Source organism: Capricornis sumatraensis, chromosome 1, assembly GCF_032405125.1.
Source record: "Capricornis sumatraensis isolate serow.1 chromosome 1, serow.2, whole genome shotgun sequence".
Lineage (NCBI taxonomy): Eukaryota > Metazoa > Chordata > Mammalia > Artiodactyla > Bovidae > Capricornis > Capricornis sumatraensis.
The window spans coordinates 85,338,550-85,356,218 of record NC_091069.1 but is presented as its reverse complement, the minus strand read 5'-3'; the positions used below and the strand labels follow the sequence as shown (position 1 = coordinate 85,356,218).

Genomic DNA, 17,669 nt, shown 5'->3' with positions numbered 1-17,669 from the left:
ACGGATGTAAGAGTTGGACCATAAAGAAGGCTGAGTGCCCAACAATTGATGCTTTTGAACTGTGGTGTTGGAGAAGACTCTTGAGAGTTCCTTGGACTGCAAGAAGATCCAACCATTCAATCCTAAAGGAAATCAGTCCTGAATATTCATTGGAAGGACTGATGCTAAAGCTGAAACTCCAGTACTTTGGCCACCTGATGTGAAGTACTGACTCATTTGAAAAGACCCTGATGCTGGGAAAGATTGAAGGCAGGAGGAGAAGGGGACGACAGAGGATGAGATGGGTGGCATCACTGACTCACCATCGATGATAGATGGCATCACCGACTCAATGGTCATGAGTTTGATGGACATGAGTTTGAGCAAGTTCTGGTAGTTGGTGATGGACAGAGAAGCCTGCCATGATGCAGTCCATGAGATTGCAAAGAGTTGGACACGACTGAGCACCTGAAATGAACCGAACTTACAGCATTCTTTCTATCATTTAATGGAAATGAGCACAAGAAACAGAGCTTCCGTTTATGAATGTGTGCTGAGCAGCACAGCCAGTATAGAACACAGAACAAAGAGCGTAGGCTATTCAGCCACTGTAGGATTAGGAAAGAATAAAACCATTGTCATCATGTACATAGCCATTCTGTTCCCTGCTCCATTAGTATGGGATGATTAAAAGCTAATTTTGGAAGTCTCAATGACATTATTCTGAAAAGCGCTCTATCTGAAAAGCAGGTGATCCAGTGGACCTCCGCTTTGGCAAAGAGAATGATGGTTCTGGGGCATATATTTGAATCTGTAAACAAACATAGGTGTTGACTGGCGGTTTGGGTGATTTGAAAACTGAGGAAGAAAGGAAAAGAGAGCAGATTGTGAACAAGAATCTGTCAGACCCAAGTAACAAAGAACAGAGTGGGCTGGGGATATTGTCTTCATTTCTGAATGAGTGGAGCAAAGCAAGTACAGTAAGTGCTGTGTGGAATTCAGCAGACAAAAAGCAGAATTTATCTGGTGAGTTCCAGTAACAGGGTTGGTGACTCCTTCAAACAGACTTTGAACAAGGGACTTCCACCAGGAGATTAGAGCAAGACAGGAACATGAGCAGGTTTGTTCCTAAGTGCATGCAAAGTACCCAGTCACAACTCCCAAATTAACTGGTGAAGATTTTGTGAGAGGGAGTTACTGAAGTCTTTTGGGTACGCGTTTATTATTGATGTTACTCTTTTGGTTCCCATAGGCTAATAGGTGTGAGAACACTCAGAATATACCTGATTAACAAAAAATATCTTGCAGTTCCAGTTTTGTATTTGTTAGGCATTCCTCACTTTATAAAATAAATATTTCAGAAAAGTTGACTATTTTCTCATAGGTAAAATTCTTTTTTTCTTGTAAGTAGCCATTTTTAGGTATAATTTACATACATGGAACCATTATATTCTTTTTCAGGCAGGAAAAAATTGGATTAAAAACTTGATAAGAAGAGCACTGAGACGAAGACTAGGTTGGAGAAGTCTGGGTGTTGAGAAGTCAATAGGGGCATATCATCTACTCTAAAATTATTCCTCCTCTGTTAACCACTGCCATGGTCTCCATGTTCACAGCTACCAATTTTTTAAGCTCATATTTATGAAGCCTAAAAATGAGGCTGTAGTAGCAACCTTTCTACAGGTACTATGGTCATCACACTAAATTAAATTTTACGTAATTATTTCTTCAGTTCAGTTCAGTTGCTCAGTCGTGTCTGACTCTTAGCAACCCCATGAACCGCAGCATGCCAGGCCTCCCCGTCCATCCAACTCCCAGAGTCCACCAAAACCCATGTCCATCAAGTCGATGATGCCATCCAACCATCTCATCTCTGTGTCCCCTTCTCCTCCTGCCCTCAAACTTTCCCAGCATCAAGGTCTTTTCAAATGAGTCAGCTCTTCTCATCAGGTGGCCAAAGTATTGGAGTTTCAGCTTTAGCATCAGTCCTTCCAATGAATATTCAGGACTGATTTCCTTTAGGATGGACTGGTTGAATCTCCTTGCAGTCCAAGGGACTCTCAAGAGTCTTCTCCAACACCACAGTTCAAAACATCAATTCTTCGGCACTCAGCTTTCTTTATAGTCCAACTCTCACATCCATACATGACTACTGGAAAAACCATAGCCTTGACTAGATGGACCTTTGTTGGCAAAATAATGTCTCTGCTTTTGAATATGCTATCTAGGTTGGTCATAACTTTCCTTCCAAGGAGTAAGTGTCTTTTAAGTTCATGGCTGCAATCACCATCTGCAGTGATTTTGGAGCCCCCCAAAATAAAGTCTGACACTGTTTCCACTGTTTACCCCTCTTTCCCATGAAGTAATGGGACCAGATGCCATGATCTTAGTTTTCTGAATGTTCAGCTTTAAGCCAACTTTTTCACTCTCCTCTTTCACTTTCATCAAGAGGCTCTTTAGTTCTTCTTCACTTTCTGCTATAAGGGTGGTGTCATCTGCATATCTGAGGTTATTGATATTTCTCCCAGCAATCTTGATTCCAGCTTGTGCTTCCTCCAGCCCAGCATTTCTCATGATGTACTCTGCATAGAAGTTAAATAAGCACAGTGACAATATACAGCCTTGACGTACTCCTTTTTCTATTTGGAACCAGTCTGTTGTTCCATGTCCAGTTCTAACTGTTGCTTCCTGACCTGCATACAGGTTTCTCAAGAGGCAGGTCAGGTGGTCTGGTACTCCTATCTCTTTCAGAATTTTCCACAGTTTATTGTGATCCACACAGTCAAAGGCTTTGGCATAGTCAATAAAGCCAAAATAGATGCTTTCTTGGAACTCTTGCTTTTCCGATGATCCAGCGGATGTTGGCAATTTGATCTCTGGTTCCTCTGCCTTTTCTAAAACCATCTTGAACATCTGGAAGTTCACAGTTCACGTACTGCTGAAGCCTGGCTTGGAGAATTTTAAGCATTGCTTTACAAGTCAATTCCATGTTTATTCTAAAAGCTTGGAATGTTTTATATCAAATGATATAATCTCTGTTGGGGACCATGCTTGCTAGCACACAGGATAAGATTCTACTCCATAGGTACTGAATGAGTCTGTAATGGATGTCGTTTATTTTAACAGTCTGATTCCTTCCCTTTAGACTGGAGCTCTTCTTTCCTGTTAGGAACTCAATCCGGGTATCTTAGCTGGGGCTGAACTTTCAGGGCCACGTGATCATCATCACAAGGGAGCACACGTGGCCAGATGAGGCCAACCAGAGTTCCCCACTTCCTGAGTGTCATTTCTTGTTTCAGCGATGTACAGGGAACCCAGCAGGACATCAGAATCACCTTCGTGATTTTTCGTCAGAGCTATTGGGAAAGGCTTCTCTCTTTTCTGGATTTGCTAAGCTGGAAGCATAAACATCTGGGACTTGAGAAACCCAGAATGAAACTGCAAGATATAAGCAGAACTAAGAGGTAGGAAAACAGCCTTGATGACATCATTTGAGCCCCTGGATCCAGTAATATCTAAAACCCACTCCATGTTAACTCCTTTTTTCTCCTACCATCTGCTCTGAAGCAGTAGGCTCAATTGCTCCAGTCCCAGACTTATTTACCTGGGTCTCCTGCATTGCAGGCAGATTCTTTACTGTCTGAGCCACCAGGGACGCCCTTGCCCAGCTCACCAGGAGTAAAAAGTCTCACTATTTCCCAATCCTGGATTCCTTGAATTTCCTTCAAGCTCATTTGTGCAAATGAAACAATTAGAACATGCGAGCACATGATTTATTGTCTTCATTAACTTTGAACAAAGTCAGGGAGAAAGATACCAGGTTGGAAGTACCTAGAAGCTCTCTCAAGTCTAGATAATCCTTTTCACAAGCAAATTATTTTCTCCATGATACTACTCTTGTATCTGTGGTCAGACACTTCCAAAACTTCTCTCCAAATCATTTCCAAAACTCCTCTCTAGATAGTTCCCCAAGGTTCAGCTAGCTAGACTACCTATGACTTTGCCCTACAGTTAGTTATTTAACGTGCAAGTGGTCTTTGTCATTATGATAAAGAGGATGTTCTATTGCTAGAACTACTGTGGGGAAAGAGCGTACATATCACAACTTGAGTGAAGCTTGAAACACAGCAGACTTATTTCCACCGTGTTCTTCTCTGCCCTTGCTTTGTGTTCACTAAAATATAGACATTCTGCAGTTCCTACTTGTTTCTCCTCTTGTTTGTCTCCTTCCACAACTTCTAGCTGACAAGTTCGCTCTGTCTTGAATTTATTAACTCATTTTACTTATACTAATTGATATAGAGAGCTTATATTCCTTCTATATAATAAATTATTTCTCTGAATTCCTCTTTTAGACCAAAGTTGTTCTTTCAGCCCCCTGAATCTCCCAACTGGCATGAGCCAATTAGTTCTTCTTTTGCTTGAGCCTGTTTGCACAGGGTTTCTTTCACTAAAAAGTGACTGAAGAAAAAAAAGTGACTCAAGGACTTCTTCCCTGGTGGTCAGTGTCTATACTCCATGGTCCCAGTGCAGGAGTTCTGGGTTCAGTCCCTGGTCAGGGAAATAGATCCCACATCCTGCAACTGAGAGTTCACATGCTGCAACTAAGGATCTCACAGGCAGCAGTGAAGGTCGAAGATCCCACGTGCCACAACTTAGAGTTGGAGCCGCCAAATAAATGAATATTTAAAACAATTGAAAAATGACTCAAGCTCCTTCAACAACCTGCTCAACTGTTAAAACTTTCTTGGGAGTTTTTATTCCTACAGCCAGTTATTGGGATGCTAACTGTCATAAAGCCTGGGATAAAAGATCAAGTTAACTAGATAAAGGAAGAAAGACATGGCAGAGTGACCACACATCTATTCCTCCTCTCAAGCACCAATAAAAAACAGTAAAGAAATACAATAAGTTGGAGGGGAAATAGAAACCAAAAATATTCAACAAACTTACAGAAGATGGAAAGTGAATGTAGTAATAACTAACTTAATAGAGCAGAGGGAGTTGAAATCTAAGCATTTCAGAGGGGAATTCCAATGAATGAGCTAAAAATGGAAAGTCTCAATGTTTGGAGGTAGCAAGTACCACAAAAGGTGAAGTGAAAATGTGACTTTAAAATTAGTGGAATTGGTAGACAAGTGTGGAAAATGGTTGGATCCCTAGTCCCAGGTCCCCTTCCAACTCTAAGCAGCCAGATAGATATTCCCCTCTCTACTTAACACTGCACAGGAGAATGGAAATTCGTACTCTGGAGAAATTAACCCAAAAGGCTCTGAACTTGGAGACCAAGCCACACACAGGGCAAGGACAAGTCATTGAGTTGAAAACTGGTGTACTGTATAAGAAGCTATCTGCTGAACTACAGAGGCCCTAGCCACGTCCCTTTCCTGCTCCCAGAATGCCAGCAACCAAACACATACCTAAGGAATCTGCCTACCAATGCAGGAAACATGGGTTCCATCCCTGGTCCAGAAAGATCCCACACGCGGCAGAGCAACTAAGCCCATTCACTACAACTATTGAGGCTGTGGCCTGGGAGCCACAACTACTGAGCTGGTACTCTGCAACAAGAGAAGCCACCACCATGAGAAACCCGCACACCTCGACCAGAGAGTGCACACCTCAACTAGAGAAAAGCCTGAACAGCAACAAAGACCCAGCATACCCCAAAATAAATACTTTCCACATAACATCACAATTGCTATAAGAATTCTCATTGGTGGGTGTGTGTAATTAATATCTACAGTAAGTTCCAAACATGGCTGTGAAAAGCATATAGTAGGCTTAAATGTGAGCCTGTCATTGTGCATCAATAGCTCCCATACTCATGTGCAACATACTCTGTGATAAAACTTTATTCATTTCTATCTCATTAGAACTCAAGCTGAAAGCAGGATCTTTGCAAGGATCGTGGCTTTTTGTTTCTATCAACAGTGCCTAGAACAACAGTTGGAATATAGTAGGGCTAAATATTAATTGAATGAATGACTCTTCTGACTTCCCTCTTTTCTTCTTGCTTTCCTACTCTGCCACCTACTACTTTTGCAGAAGAAAACCACCACATGTCAGGCATATGAGGAACTTGACTGCAAAAGATAGAACTGCTGCCTAGTTCCTATTCTATGCTATAGTATTTTCACATTGTGCAGCTGGCAAAAGGGTATTTTCAACCATAAAGAGGTAGAATTTTTTTACCATACCCCCAAAAATATGATGAAGAAAAAGAATTTGCATAGACTTTATTCACCTCTACTCCTACTACCTGTATAAAGCATGTGGCCATTGGTTGTTTATGAATGAAGACATTAGTGACCACTGTCATTGGCAAAGCTCCTGTCTTGTTTATGCTGAAGTTTTAAGGAGGAGGGAGTAGAATGGTGAAAATAGAAGGTCATTTAGGACACAGGTCTGAAGCACTACGTTTTAAAGTCACTTTGATGTAACCAGGTCAGAATTGCCCTATATAAATGTGAAATCACTATTTTAAAAAACTCCAAGTATGGATGCAATAGACAGAGTTAACTTTGGCCCACCCCTATCAGAACTATTACTAAGATACCATTTCCAAATTTAACGATGACTTTTTTGGAACTGAGAATAACATCCTGCTTATTTATTTTTTGTTAATTTGTTTATTTATATAATCCCACGTCAATCAGAGTCTAATATATGCCAGATCAAGATCAAGAATAGCATAATCATGAGGTGTACAGAAAACAGAAGTATCTATACTCTAGTGTAGAACAGTGTTTCTTACCATTTTTAAAAAACTTTCCTTTTTCGGTAAATACTGATACAAAAATGCAACAAACTAATTTTCCTGGAATTTCCCTAGCCATCTGATGGTTAAGACTCAGTGCTTTTGCTACATGGGGACATGGGTTCAATCTCTGGTAGATGAATTAAGATACCCCTCCCCTTTCTGCCCCACATGCCCTGCAGCTAGGCCTAAATAAATAAATTAATTCATTTCCCTACTTTCCAAGGAGATTTTGTCAAGCTCTACGTTTTTTAGTTATAGTATGAAAAATGCTGAATTAAATGATCAAAGGTCTCTCCGTCTTGGCTTTTAAAGTCTCTCGAATGACTCAGTAATGAGGGTAGGTAGATGCTCAGTGACTTTCGGAGGACAGTGGCTCAGTGATAGGAATTGTAGAATGCTGGGGCAGTAAGGGGGAGAGCCTGAAATCTAGGGGGCATCCAGGATCCTTCTTAGTCACTGTTCTGGAAGGACTAGCTTGGGCTTATTCCTTGATGATGGACTTTTAGCTTGTATGTTTCCTTCCTCTCTGGCCATTTAAGGTCTTGTGCTGTGACCACTGATGGAGTTGATGGTTTTGTCCATTTGCTTTCAGTCATGAAGTCTCCACAGAGCTCTTTGTCCCAGCACAGGCCTCTATTCAGTGGTGTGCTGCTAAATATTTAACAACTGGCTGTCTCCAAATTACCTCATGTCCTCAGACCCCTAACTGCACAGGGTCCTCCCTAGGGCACCTCTTGTGGACCTGCCGACTACTCTGATCTGCTAGAGACCTTGAATCTCTGGCTACTGTGAAAGAATAGGGCTTCCCAAAACTCTCACAGTGTTTTCCCCTCTGGTCTCTAGATAAGTGGAGATGAGAACCTTAGGTGGCCAGAAGTGGACAAGGACTCCAGAGAGTTACACTGAGTAAATTCATGGTGGTGTCCAATACCTACTGCTTTATACCCCTTCTCATGCAAGACTGTCACTGGTCAAGTCAGAGAGAAGTTTGGAGAATAGCTAACTTTCCTTTCTCTCTTGGTCTCAGTCTCCAGTAGTCAGACACCCATCTTTATCAATCTCATTCACTTTTCCAACAGAGATTGTCCTTTATGTACAGGGCATACAGTACTGAACAAACCATGATCTTCATTTGTTCTCTGAGACTGTAATCTCCAACAGCAGATGTGTACACAGATTACTTTTCTTTTAATAAGCATGTTTAAAAAATTATTTATTCATTTTAGCTGTGGTGGGTCTTCATTGCTCTTCAGGCTTTTCTCTAGTTGCGGGCAACAGGACCTATACTCTAGTTGACGTGCACGGACTTCTCATTGGAGTGGCTTTTCATGTAGCAGAGAATGGCTCTAGGGTGTGTGGCCTCAGTAGTTGAGGCATATAGGCTCAGTAGTTGTAGCTCCCAGGCTCTAGAGCACAGGCTCAATAATTGTGGCACACGGGGTTATTTGCCCCACAGCATGTGGAATCTTCCCGGACCAAGGATGGAACCTGGGTTTTCTGCATTGGCAGGTGGAGTCTTTACTATTCAGCCACCAGGGAAGCTCCAGATTATTATATTTTTTAATGTTTTTATAAGTGTCAGAAAAGTTTTTAAAGACAATGAAACCGCTTGTGTGGTGTTACCCCTCAAATGCTATGCAAGCATCTCGCATAGCTCAAAAGCAGTCTGTATTTGTGTAATTTGTAATTTCAAGGGTATGTGTCAAACCATTAAAAGACATATGGACTAAACATGTAAAAATGAATATGGTTCATTTGTTGAGTGAGTGAGTGAAGTCGCTCAGTCGTGTCTGACTCTTTGCGACCCCATGGACTGTAACCTATCATGCTTCTCCATCCATGGGGTTTTCCAGGCAAGAGTACTGGAGTGGGTTGCCAGTCCATTTGTTAGGATGATGAAATTATGAGTGACTTTTCCCCAACCGTTTTGACTTGCATTACCATGAGGTTTATGAATTTTTTATGTTTAAAGCAGTGGTCCCCAACCTTTTTGGCACCAGAGACCTGTTTCATGGAAGACAATTTTTCCACATAAGGAGGGTGGAAGAGATGGTTTGGGGATGATTCAAGTGTGTTATATTTATTGCATACTTTATTTCTAGTCTAATGCCACTGCTTATCTGACAGGAGGTATCAGTCCATGGCCTGGATGTTGAGAACCCCTGGTTTAAAGGAAAAAGGCTAAAAATTGTTGTCAACAACCTAGCTCCAGAGACTGATTCCCAAGTTAGCCCAGTTCATCTCTGAATTCAGTTCAGTTCAGTTCAGTTCAGTCGCTCAGTCATGTCCAATTCTTTGCGACCCCATGAATTGCAGCACCCCAGGCCTCCCTGTCCATCACCAACTCCCGGAGTTCACTCAAACTCATGTCCATTGAGTCGGTGATGCCATCCAGCCATCTCATCCTCTGTTGTCCCCTTCTCCTCCTGCACCCAGTCCCTCCCAGCATCAGGGTATTTTCCAATGAGTCAACTCTTCGCATGAGGTGGCCAAAGTATTGGAGTTTCAGCTTTAGCATCATTCCTTCCAAAGAACACCCAGGGCTGATCTCCTTTAGAATGGACTGGTTGGATCTCCTTGCAGTCCAAGGGACTCTCAAGAGTCTTCTCCAACACCACAGTTCAAAAGCATCAATTCTTCGGCACTCAGCTTTCTTCACAGTCCAACTCTCATACATGACCACAGGAAAAACCATAGCCTTGACTAGATGGACCTTTGTTGGCAAAATAATGTCTCTTCTTTTGAATATGCTGTCTAGGTTGGTCATAACTTTGCTTCCAAGGAGTAAGCGTCTTTCAAGTTCATGGCTGCAATCACCATCTGCAGTGATTTTGGAGCCCAGAAAAATAAAGTCAGCCACTGTTTCCACTGTTTCCCCATCTATTTGCCATGAAGTAATGGGACCAGATGCCATGATCTTCGTTTTCTGAATGTTGAGCTTTAAGCCAACTTTTTCACTCTCCTCTTTCACTTTCATCAAGAGGCTCTTTAGTTCTTCTTCACTTTCTGCCATAAGGGTGGTCTCATCTGCATATCTGAGGTTATTGATATTTCTCCCAGCAGTCTTGATTCCAGCTTGTGCTTCCTCCAGCCCAGCGTTTCTCATGATGTACTCTGCAGAGAAATTAAATAAGCAGGGTGACAATATACAGCCTTGATGTACTCCTTTCCCGATTTGGAAGCAGTCTGTTGTTCCATGACCAGTTCTAATTGTTGCTTCCTGACCTGCATGCAGATTTCTCAAGAGGCAGGTCAGGTGGTCTGGTATGCCCATCTCTTTCAGAATTTTCCACAGTTTACTGTGATCCACACAGTCAATTAATCTCTGAATTAATCTGAGAATTCCATAAGGTCCCACAGAACACTGCCAGCTTTACATGGTCATAGCAACATTTTTTTCAAACAATTTGAGAGTGTTTTATGTATTGAATATAACATGAAATACTGTTTAAAATGATGATTGTTACACCTTTGGAAAAATGATGTGTTCAGGTTACAAAATTATACAAAAATCAGTTGCTTTTCTATATGCCAACAACAGAATATCTGAAAAAGAAATGAAAAAAATCTCATTTCTAAAAGCATTAAAAAGAATAAAATAGTTAGTAATACATTTAACCAAAGAGGTGAAAGATCTGTACACAGAAAACTATAAGACTTTGATGAAAGAAATTCAAAGACACAATTAAATGGAAAGATATCCTGTGTTCATGGATCAAAAAATTAATATTATTGAAATGTCCATACTACCCAAAGCCATATATAGCTTCAATGCAATCTCCATCAAAATTTCATTGACATTTTTCATAGAAGTAGAACAAATATTTGAAAATTTGTATGAACCACAAAATATCTTCAAAAGCCAAAGCAATCCTGGAAAGAAGAACAAAGGTGGAAAAATCACACATCCTGATTTCAAATGATATCACAAAGTTATAGTAATCAAAAGAGTATGGTACTACCATAAAAATGGACAATGGAATAAAATCAAGAATCCCCTTCCCCCCAAAATCATATATATATGGTCAACTAATGGGCTTCCCATGTGGCACTACTGGTAAAGAACCTGCCTGCCAATGGGGGAGAAATAAGACATGCTGGTTTGATCCCTGAGTTGGGAAGATTCCCTGGAGGGGGACACGGCAACCCACTCCAGTATTCTTGCCTGGAGGATCCCATGGACAGAGTAACCTGGCAGGCTGCAGTTAATGAGGTCACAAAGAGTCAGACATGACTGAAATGACTTAGCACACAATATCCACCAGCAACTAATAATTTACAAGGGAGCCAAGAATACTCAATGGGGAAAGGATGCTGCTGCTGCTAAGTCGCTTCAGTCGTGTCCAACTCTGTGCAACCCCATAGACGGCAGCCCACCAGGCTCCCCCGCCCCTGGGATTCTCCAGGCAAGAACACTGGAGTGGGTTGCCATTTCCTTCTCCAATGCATGAAAGTGAAAAGTGAAAGTGAAGTCGCTCAGTCATGTCCAACTTTTCACGACCCCATGGACTGCAGCCTACCAGGCTCCTCCATCCATGGGATTTTCCAGGCAAGAGTACTGGAGTGGGGTGCCATTGCCTTCTCTGGGAAAAGGATAGTCTCTTCAATAAATGGTATTGGAAAACTGGATGCATGTGTGCTAAGTAATTTCAGTTGTGTCTGACTCTGTAACCCTATGGTCTGCCAGGCTCCCCTGTCCACGGGATTCTCCAGACAAGAATACTGGGGTGGGTTGCCATGCCCTCCTCCAGGGGATCTTCCAAACCCAGGGATCAAACATGCATCTCTATCTCTCCTGATTTGGCAGGCCAGTTCTTTACCACTACTGCTACCTGGGAAGCCCAGAAAACTGGATAATCTCATGAAAAAGAATGAAGTTGGATTTGTATCTTCCACCAGTCACAAAATTAACTTGAAATAAATTAAAGACTTCCTGGAGAAAGGAATGGCTATGCAGATTAAAGACTTAAAGACCTGAAACCATAAAACTTCTAGAAGAAAACATAAGGACAAAGCTCTTTAACGTTGGTCTTGGCAACGATTTTTTAGGTATGATACCAAAAGCCATGCAACAGAAGCAAAAATGAACAAGTGGTACTACATCAAACTAAAAAGGTTTTGCACAGCAAAAGAAGCAATCAACAAAATGAAAAGGCAATTTATAGAGAAAATATTTGCAAACCATCTATCTAATAAGGGGTTAATATCCAAAAAATAAAAGGAACTAACACAACTCAATAGCCTATCTAAAGATTCTTTTAAATGGGCAGGAGATCTGAATAGACATTAAAAAAAAATGCAAATAACTAGCAGATACATGAAAAGATGCTGAACATCATCAGAGAAATGCAAATCAAAACCACAGTGAGATACCACACCTATTAGAATGGTTATCAAAATGACAAGAGATTACAAGTAGGGACAAGGATATGGAGAAGAGAGTCCTTGTGCACTGTTGGTAGGAATGTAAACCAAAAAATAAAGAAAGAAAAAAAAAAGCCACTATGGAAACCAGTAAGATTTGAGCTAAATAAAACTCCCCCTCCTACACAAAAAGGAAATTTAAGAACAGAGGGTTGTTACCAGGGACCCAAGAGTCAGGAAATAACATCAGGCACCAAGATGGACTTGAATCAAGAAATGGAAATCTGTTAGAGGCAGTACAAATGCCTGGAATTCATATGAGGGTACTTTTGTGGTTAGTTCATCCGCACCTCTCTTTCTTCCTTAGTATCATCTTCCTTCCTCACGGTTTCTTGCTTCTTTCTCTGCACATCTTCTTCCTCTGTCTCATTCTTTTGTATGCCCCAGGCATTTGCTCTGCTTCTCCACGTGTGCATGGCCAAGTATAGTTGCCCCCCAGCCTGCAAGTTTACTTGTTCTAAATTCAAGTCATCATAATTCTAAACATTAGAAGAGGAAATCCAATTAACCTTGTCTTCTTCTCCTCTGATCCAATCGAATATGTCCAGTCAGGCAGTCACATAATACAGACATGAGTATAGGGCACACTCCTAGGGGAAGTTCTCAGAGAAGGAGGCTTGTGGTCTGGGCAGACTTCCCAAAAGGTGTATTCTCCAGCCCTTGAGGTTAGATTAGAACCATGGTCTTTCTGACTCCAGAGCCAGAATTCTTAACTACCATGTTAATCTGAAAGAAGGAAACAATATCTACTAGATTTCTACATTGTTAAAGTCATAGCAGGGGCTTCCCTTGTGTCTCACTGGTAAAGAATCCACCTGCCAATGCAGGAAACAGGTTTGATCCTTGATCCAGGAGGATCCCATGTGCCACAACTATTAAGCCTGTGCTCTAGAGCCCAGGAGCCGCAACTGCTGGGCCCATGTGCCACAACTACTGAAGCCCTTGAACCCTATAGACTGTGCTCTGCAACAGAAGCCACTGCAGTGAGAAGCCTGTGCGCCATAATGAGAGGGTGGCCCCCACTCTCCATAGTCAGAGAAAGCCTACCAGCAGCAACAGAGACATGGCTTCCCTGGTGGCTCAGACGGTAACGTGTCTGCCCTCAATGCAGGAGACCTGGGTTCAGTCCCTGGGTTGGAAAGATCTCCTGCAGGAAGAAATGACCCAGAACAGCCAGAAATAAAATAGATAAGTAGAAGTTTGAAAAAAAGATTTATTGTAAGGTTTTGTGATGTTAACTCAGAAACAAATAGACCAAAAGAATAGATTAGGTAACACAGAAATAGATTTACACATGGAAATCTAATATAAAATAGAACTGGCATTGTAACAAGTTATAGAAACATGAATACAGTATGACTACATTGATAAAAAGAAGTTGAAAATAGACAAAATCAGGCAGTATATTATTTAGGGATTACCTGGTAAAACAATTTTAGAATATAAGAACCAAGATTCAAACTTTGACAACCCCAGGGCTTAGGAAGGATAAGATTGGAAAATTTCACACAGGTGTTATCAAAAATATTGTTTCTCAAATTGAATGGGAATACAGAGGTGTTCAATTTATTACAAAGTTTTATATTGTAAAAATGTGCTACATATATTCTTTTGTTTGAGTATCTTTATATTTTTAATTTAGAAGGTCATCTGATCCTTTTTTTCTGAGTTCATTTAAAAAATCATTAGGTTAAAATTTGAAAATACATAAATAATAAGGTTAAAGCATCAGTATTATATAAAATTCATATAAATTAATCAGATAAATATTATGTTGGAAAAGGATAAGTCAAGAATAGACAAATTCAAACAAGAAGAGATATAAATAGCAGTTAAACACATGGAGTTAAAAAAAGAAAACAACTTCCATCAAATAAGTAGTAAAAAAAAAACCCTAAAATTGAATATTTAAACACTATCATCTCTCAAATTAAAAAGTTTAAAAATGTTTATACTTTTTGGTTAAATAATACTATTTACAGGAAGCTGTTCTATAGAAGTAATTCTTATATATCCACAAATATCTTCATTACAAAATGAATAGTATTTACTGAATATTTATTCCATGTGCTAAGTATGGTGCTAAACCATATGAAACAGGTAGTGTTATAATCCCCATCACAAACAGCTGAGTTGGGTTAAATCACTACTCAGATTACTCAGCCTGGAGGTACATGGGCCAGGAGCCAAACCCAGGCAGTGTGCTTTTAGGCCCCATTTTTTTTTTTTTTAATTAATTAATTAATTAATTAATTTTTTTAAAATTTTAAAATCTTTAATTCTTACATGTGTTCCCAAACATGAAACCCCCTCCCACCTCCCTCCCCATAACATCTCTGTGGGTCATCCCCATGCACCAGCCCCAAGCATGCTGTATCCTGCGTCAGACATAGACTGGCGATTCAATTCTTACATGATAGTATACATGATAGAATGCCATTCTCCCAAATCATCCCACCCTCTCCCTCTCTCTCTGAGTCCAAAAGTCCGTTATACACCGCTGTGTCTTTTTTCCTGTCTTGCATACAGGGTCGTCATTGCCATCTTTCTAAATTCCATATATATGTGTTAGTATACTGTATTGGTGTTTTTCTTTCTGGCTTACTTCACTCTGTATAATTGGCTCCAGTTTCATCCATCTCATCAGAACTGATTCAAATGAATTCTTTTTAACGGCTGAGTAATACTCCATTGTGTACATGTACCAAAGCTTTCTTATCCATTCATCTGCTGATGGACATCTAGGTTGTTTCCATGTCCTGGCTATTATAAACAGTGCTGCGATGAACATTGGGGTACATGTGTCTCTTTCAATTCTTGTTTCCTCGGTGTGTATGCCCAGCAGTGGGATTGCTGCGTCATAAGGTAGTTCTATTTGCAATTTTTTAAGGAATCTCCACACTGTTCTCCATAGTGGCTGTACTAGTTTGCATTCCCACCAACAGTGTAGGAGGGTTCCCTTTTCTCCACACCCTCTCCAGCATTTATTGCTTGCAGATTTTTGGATCGCAGCCATTCTGACTGGTGTGAAGTGGTACCTCATTGTGGTTTTGATTTGCATTTCTCTGATAATGAGTGATGTTGAGCATCTTTTCATGTGTTTGTTAGCCATCCGTATGTCTTCTTTGGAGAAATGTCTATTTAGTTCTTTGGCCCATTTTTTGATTAAAAATATGGAACGCTTCACAAATTTGCGTGTCATCCTTGCGCAGGGGCCATGCTAATCTTCTCTGTATCGTTCCAATTTTAGTATATGTGCTGCCGAAGCGAGCACAAGGCCCCATATTTTTAAGTGCCATATTATACTATAGTATTGTTTCTAATCGTCAAAACAAAATATTTTTAATGATTCAATAACAGAGTGAGACAATTATTCATGGGGAAAAAAGTGAAAGAAAAAACTGAAAGCAACCTAAATGTCTAGTGAAAATTAAATAGCCAAAAAAAAAAAATCCAATGAAAGTCAAATAGCAAAGTAAAGTTTGGTATATTTATATGCAATAGGAGAAGGGAATTACTCATTTCAGAAATTTTCATGCATGGAAAAACTGCATCTTAGAATGGAAGAAATGTGGTATTATGATTCAGGCTACCTGTATCACTGTTAAACTAAAAATAGAATTCATACTAATGGTGAATCAATAATGTATAAACAAACAAAAATAGCACATTCTTATTTCTATTTTAATGATAATAATATATTCACATTGTCCAAACATCAAACAAGTATACAAATGTACACAGTAGAAAGTCTCACTCCCACTCAGTCCCAGATCTTTTGTTCCCAGCCCTAACCATAACACAAGTCATTGATTTTAGAAGTTTCCTGTTTAGACTTACAAAGAATTGTTTCGGGTAGAAGACAATGTGTATTCTTTGTCCTCTTACATTGTTTACGTGAATAATAAAATACTATACACATTTTCCCAGCAGCTTGATTTTTTCATTTAATGTATCTTGAAGATCTTTCTAAATCAATACAAAAAGCATGTACTCATTCTTTTTAATAACTGTGTAATATTCCAAAGTGTAATTATCTATTATTTAACAAGGCTTATACTAATTGACACTTATGCTGTTTCCAATTTTTCACTATTGCCCGAAAAGAATGTTGCATCGAATACTATTTCTTAGACACTATTTCTAGGATCATTATTAAAAGTAGAATGCTGGATCCAAATGTATACCCACTTACAATTTTGAAGGATACTGCCAGTCCCTAATGGGATAACATCATCATGCCTTTAAGTCTTTCTACCCAAGAACTCAGTCTACCTTTCCATTTGTCCCAGGCCTCTTTTGTGAAGGACAAAAAATCTCAAACCCTTTACCTCTCAAGAAGCAGTATATACACAAGACTGTATACATTTCAGTTATCAAAAAAAAAAGAAGAAGCAGCTTATGTCAACATTGATTAACCTATCAATGCAGGTGAGATTATGGTTTATATGGGTTACCACTATATTCTTCTTAATCCTTTTCTGCATTTTTCAGTTCTTTATTTTGTTTTGTTACAATGAGCGCGACTTTTTTTTTCTGGCTGTACCCTGAAGCTTGTGGGATCTTAGTTTCACAACCAGGGATTAAACCCGGACCCTGGGAGTGAAAGTGCCAAGTCCTAACTACTGGGCCACCAGGGAATTCCCATGCTTACTTTTTTTGTTTGTTTGTTTTAATCTTTTGGTGGAGTCACACAGCATGTTGGATCTTAATTCTCCATTCAGGGATCAAACATCCGGCCTCTGCATTAGCAGTTCAGAGTCTTAACCACTGGACCACCAGGAAAGTCCACTCATGATTACTTTTAAAATCGAAGTTTTATTAACAGTCATCTGGCCCAGCTTTTGACCTTAAGTCTGCTAAGATAAGACAACTCAGGCAAAGAGTTTAAATGACAAGTCTGGGGTCACATTAAAGTATTCATCTTTGCTGAATGAAAGTTCAAATATCCTGCTTCCTAGTATGGGATTTTTTCTGCCCCCACTTTCCATATCTTGCTGCTTCATTTGGCAACAATGAAGGTTTTAGTTACTTGCTAAAGTTTGGGAAAGGGCTTCCCTGGTGGCTCAGTGGTAAAAGAATCCGCCTGACAATACAAGAGACAGCAATTTGATCTCTGGGTCAGGAAGATTTCTCCTGGAGAAGGAAATGGCAACCCATTCCAGTATTCTTGTCTGGGAAATCCCATGAGCAAAGGAGCCTGGCGGGCTACTGTGGGTCCCAAAGAGTTGGAACTTAGCAACTGAACACAAGCAAGCTTGGGAAAGTGAGTTTCATACATTTAATTCAGCCATTTATGGACTGTTTTTAAGCCTGACTTAGTGCTGAATTTCTATACAACTTCAGGCACTATTTTAAACAGGCGGTCACCACATCCCAAAGACAAATGTCTCCCAAGAAGCCCCGTTCATTATCACAATATTCCTAAAGATTAAGCTGAATGCAGTTTAATCTGGCCAACTCCCACTCTTCTATCTTCCATCTTCACTGCCCAAACATCTAC

At 40.1% G+C, this 17,669-nt stretch overlaps 1 non-coding gene across 1 annotated transcript; it reads right to left on the bottom strand.

Annotated features, from left to right (window-relative positions):
• Positions 1-15,333: 15,333 nt before the first annotated feature.
• LOC138093224 (U6 spliceosomal RNA) lies at positions 15,334-15,440 on the bottom strand. Its single transcript, XR_011146021.1, has one exon. It is a non-coding gene; the product is annotated as a U6 spliceosomal RNA (small nuclear RNA).
• Between the last annotated feature and the right edge of the window lie 2,229 nt (positions 15,441-17,669).